Below are 5204 nucleotides of genomic sequence, written 5' to 3'. Positions count from 1 at the left end.
GAAATGCTTGAAAAATCAGAAACAAGCTTGTCATTGCATTAATAGAATAATTGAATGAAACACCATCTGAAGTTATATATTTCTGCTGATTACTGATACTAGATTTTTGCCAGATTAAAGAAATTTTGAAATATTGTTTCACCAGCTTGCATTTCATAGGTGTGTTTAATACTTGTACTACCTGCTAATAACAGAGGAGCTGAGCTTGAGTGGCGAAGGCCCAGGCATGAGATGGCTAATGCCATGCGTGTACATGTGTGCGTGTGCACGTCCATAGCCACAGCAGACCTTGCCTCCAGGTATTTAGCTCAGAGGAAAAGAATGGCTTTATTGCAGGAGTAGGTTTAGAAGTTTTAGGAGGAGAAAAGAAGCTTTGACTCCAGTGGGAATTTTTCATATGTGAGAATTGCATAAGCTGGCTTTAGAGACGGTTTTACTCCTTTTGCTGTCTTCAGCTGTTTTCAGAAAAAAAAAAAAAAAAAAAAAAAAAAAAAAAAAAAAAAAAAAAAAAAAAAAAAAAAAAACACAAAACACACTAACCAAACCAAAACAACAAACCATCAGCTAATGACAGAAAAATGTTGATTTGACATTTTGTATACAAATAGCTGGAGTAGAATCATGGTTAAAGGTTTGTTTTTTCTTAAACCAAAGCTTCTGGCATTTTGAAGAAGCTAAAGCAGAGTTTGAACTAGGAAGAGCAATGATCAGTTTAGAAAAAGCAGCCTCTCACCTTCCTCAGTGACACTGTTAAATCAGCAAGAGCCAGATGGGTCCCAAAGAGCAGGGGAAAGTTCTGCCTTTATTCCTGAGAGGAGGGGTGTGGGAAAGGACTTGTAATTAACTAAACTTTCTAGGAAACAAAAATGTCCAACTTCAACACCTGTAAATTTGTAACCCTTCTCTTCCTTCATTCTCATCGTTCCAGTTGGCCAGGGTGTTTTTAAAAACTTTGAGTGACAACTTTCACCCTTGGAATGTGGAAAGAGGCTCAACCTTGGAGTTAATGTTTAATTTCTGAGCTGAGTAAATGGACCCACGCTGCTGGCGACAGAAGGGAGGATGCCAGTAGAATGGGTGTGAGGATTTATTTAGCAATCGGGTCCTGCTTTGTGGGCGTCTCTTATAAGGCTTTCGTATGAAATTTAGATTATAATTCCCTGCTCGGCTTTGATGCTCTCTGTCCTGGTCAAAATCACATCGACCCTTCAGTCGCATAAGAAGACCACAGCCTGGGTGCCCATTTCCAAATTCTCTGATTTTTGTGGATGCAGAATTTAAGAAGGCAAGATTATTTGTGTTAGCACTTTAAAGGGGAGGCTTTCAATTTTATTTTAACAGTTCTTTATTTCCTTGCAGATTTTTTCTCTAGAATTTGAAGAGAAATGTCAGAAATCACATTGGTAGGAAGACAGGCAGGAATGTAGCCATAGTAGATTATTTGTTTTTATAATGAACTAAAGATGTGCATTGCTGTGGTTTTTATTTTCTTTCTTTTTTTCTCCCCCTTTTGGGCTGTGCTTTCCGTGAGATGTCTTGCTGAAATCCAAGGTACAATATCGCGCAGAGATTTCTCCATCTGAGATTTTCTGTTTAGCGTGGAAGGTTCCGATTTTGGTATTTTTAAGAACTGCTCAGCTGTCAAAAGCAAACAAAACGGGAATAATGTTTTGACAGCGGTATAGTGTTAAAGAAAATACTCAAGTCTGAATAAAAATTGCTTATGCTGTGGGAAACGAAGGGTAACAGAAGAAACACCTTTTGTTTACATACACACATGTTTATAATCCCAAATTTCTATTTCGCCGAGCGGGTCTGCGTTGGGAGTTGTAGTCACCATAAATGAGGGATTTTTCTTCCAGATTTTGCTGCCTTTAAGGCGAAGAGAGGAGGGCAGCGCACCTCCGGCAGCGCTGCCGCCCGAGCCCTGCCCGTCGCGGCGAGCGGGCACCGCAGGGCCGAAGAGGAGATGCCGGGGGGAGCCGGGCGCTCCCCACCTTTCACTCATAGCCGCAGAGAGAGCGAGGGAGAGAAAATTGCCACAGACCAGGTTTGCGAGGGCCGGGGGGGCTGGGAGGGGCCGGGGCCGGGGCCGGGCCGGGTCGGGCTGGGGAAGGAGTGCGGCGGGGGCACGAGTTGGACCCGCTCTCCTTTGTAGGGCTTGCTCATCGCTCCAGCGGCTCTCCAGGCTCCCCGGAGGGAGCGAGGGTCTGCCGGCGGCGCCTTTGCGGGGGTCGATGCGGAGCCACCAGCCCCACTATACGCCTGATGCGTGTGCTAGGAAAAAAAAACCCCATGGAGCCCGGAAAACGCCCGAATCTTTTCCCCAGGCACGACCGCGTCCCCGCGCTGCGCGGAGCGGCAGGAGAAGGCTCCGCTGAGCGGAGGGATGGCTGCGCCCCACATGTCTCCCCTGCCACATCCATGGGTTCAGCAGAGGAAACGGGGCCGGCCTTTTAACTCCCCTAACAGCACTTGGGGAAAAATGAACCCCGCTGGCGCTGCGCGGGAGCGAGCCAGCTCCAGGCTGGGCAGCCCGGCCGCTGCGGGCTGAGCGGGACCGGATGGGAAGAGGGGCGGGTGGGGGCAAGATTTGCAGGCAGATTTTAATATTAATAGTTTTGGTGGCGAGAAAGAGACAGACAGAAGGGAGGTTGCTCCTCTGGGCAGAGTCTCTGCGACACCGATGATGGATGACCCCACGGCTAAACAACTCCTCCCCTTCATCCCCACACGGTGTCAAAGCTACTTTACTTGCAGCTTTAGGAATAAAAAAATAAATAAACACCTTCACCCCATTCCTTACATCGATTTATGGATCATTGTGAATCAATTACTGCTCTCAATATTTTAGAATTCGCTTACAAAAACAGGAGGGTGTGCGGCTGGAGGGAAAAAAAAAATCTTTGCCTTAGTAAAAAATACAGAATCTTCTTGTATAGGCCTGTGACTAAAAAATCGCTGCTAAAAATTAGTGTTTAACCATTTTCCAGGAGTAGCATTACTGGGATGGGGTGAATATCTTTGGCGTGCATCTCCAAGAGCGCCATTAAAACCAGGGGTTCCTCAATGCGCGTACAATACGTATGGTGCGTGCAACTTCATTGCTTAACTATTCCAGGGAAGAAAGAAAGAAAGAAAAAAAAAAAGATTTAACAATCCCAGAAGCAAACTCCATAAGACACCCCCTCCCCCCAAATGCTGGATATGGAGCCGTGAGAGGGCGCGGGGCCGGGGCCGGGCTGCGCGCCCATGGGGCAGGACAGCGGAGCCCGGCTCGGTGGCTGCGTGCAATGGGAAGGAGGCTTCAGCAGGGACAGAAAGTGTGTGAAGTTGGATTTCTCTCTCTTTCTCTGTATTCTCCCATTTGCAGCAGTGTTTGAGGATCTCAAGGTGTTTCTATGGCTACCTTGTGTATGTGGGAGGGTCATATGTGGGGGTGCCCAAGAGAAAAGGCCGCTCTTGGGTGATCATTTATCAATGTCACCCACATAATGATTCTCTCTGCAGCCTTCTATTGATGAGGATAATTACATTAGCTCAGAGTGACTGATCAATGAAAAACCACCAAACAAAAACTTCTTTACTCTTCTATAATACCAAAAACCGATACAGAAATAAGATAGAAAGGGAGGGTGGGATTTCCCTTTCCTTCCCTTTAGCAATTATTTTTGTAACGAACAAGGGAAATCAAGGAAGTTTTATCCGATTAGTTTCCTTTTCAGAAGAGGCTACCATTTTGTGAAAATGTTCCCTTAAACCTCTTGGCATCACCCGGTGCCTAGTAAAAGCAAATCGTTTTTTAAAATATTAACTACTACTTCTTCCCTAGACCCTAAATCCTTTACTTTTACCGTTGTGTTTTGTGATCGGAGAGCGGAGGTTGGAGGGGGAGGGAAGAGCGGGGTAGTTTGGAGCTGCGAAGAGGGAAAGGGAAGGCAAATAACTTTTCTTGCGCAATTTCAACTGTCTCTGTTTGTCAGGTTTTCTTTGGTTTTATCACTTCATAAAGTGGCTCTATTAAAGATGGAATGTGGCCTCCCTGAGATGCTGCTCTGTCGGTGAAAGCTTGCAATTAAATTACGGGTTCGTTCTTTCCAGAGTTAAAAATCAATGTTTTCTCAATTAAAGGGAATTTTAATGCTTTTATTGGGAGTTGTTAAGGACGCCGTAAATTTTACTGTAATGCCTCTAAGCTCCGCAGCCCTGCCAGCGGACAGGTTGATATTCATGTTGGTTTTGGCGGAAGAGGTTGTTGCTGGTTTTGTTTTCTCTCTAAAGGGCCTTCTTCAGAAAACTCAATCATTTTGAATAACTGCAAGACAAACCGGTGCAAAGGGGCGGAGGAGCGCAGACTCTTCCTTCTGCCCTCCCCTCTCCGTGTCTGCCATCAGCTCTTCTCGCCGTGGCAGGGAGCTCTGCCTTACCGCTCTCCCACCGGGCGCAAGGGCGGGTTTTCCGCTGGTTTTGCTGGGAACGGAGAAACGCTTCAGTTTCGGAGCACGTGTTCCGCCCGGGTCGCTCCCCCTCTCGGAGAGGCCGGGGGTGCTGAGCGGAGGACGCGGGGGCGGCGGGGCTCCCGGGGGACAGCGAGCTCCCCGCCGCCCGCCCGGCCGGCTCGCACCCTGCGGGCTGCGCAAGGGCTCCCGTCCCTCAGGGCTAGCGCTAGGAAAGGAGCGTGTCCGGTCCTGCTGAAGACCTTGCATTTCTGTAAGCATCTGCCTACAGAGATGGCTACAAGTTAGCCCTGGGACGTAAATGAATGGAAGTCGGAATAGGGCTGGTAGAGAGACTTTTCTCTTTTTTTCTTGCCAAAATGTTGTTTCTTCAAAGGCTACTGTCAAGTAAAATCCCCACCAGGTGGCTGATCTTGAACACATTTACACGGGGTTAATTCCCCGAGCCGCAGGAGAGATCGTCCCCGGGCCGTGAGATCAGAAATAGGCCCCTATCTCCTGGTTTTGTCCGAAGCGTGTTTAAAATTCCTTAAATTACCTCCATGAAGAACCAGTGCAAACTCCTTTAGAACCAGTGCAAACTCCTTTGATTAAAGCGACTGTCAGATTCTTCGAGACTGGGAGAGAGAAAACGCAGAGTAGGATGTATTTATTATTTATACTATAGTCCACTGTGAACAGTTGGAAGGGGAGGATTAGAGAGCGCGTTTGAAAGAGGAGACAAGAGAAAGCGAGAGAGAGAGATGT

Source organism: Pyrgilauda ruficollis, unplaced genomic scaffold, assembly GCF_017590135.1.
Source record: "Pyrgilauda ruficollis isolate IOZ18807 unplaced genomic scaffold, ASM1759013v1 scaffold14, whole genome shotgun sequence".
Classification (NCBI taxonomy): Eukaryota; Metazoa; Chordata; class Aves; order Passeriformes; family Passeridae; genus Pyrgilauda; species Pyrgilauda ruficollis.
This window is presented reverse-complemented; position numbering follows the sequence as displayed.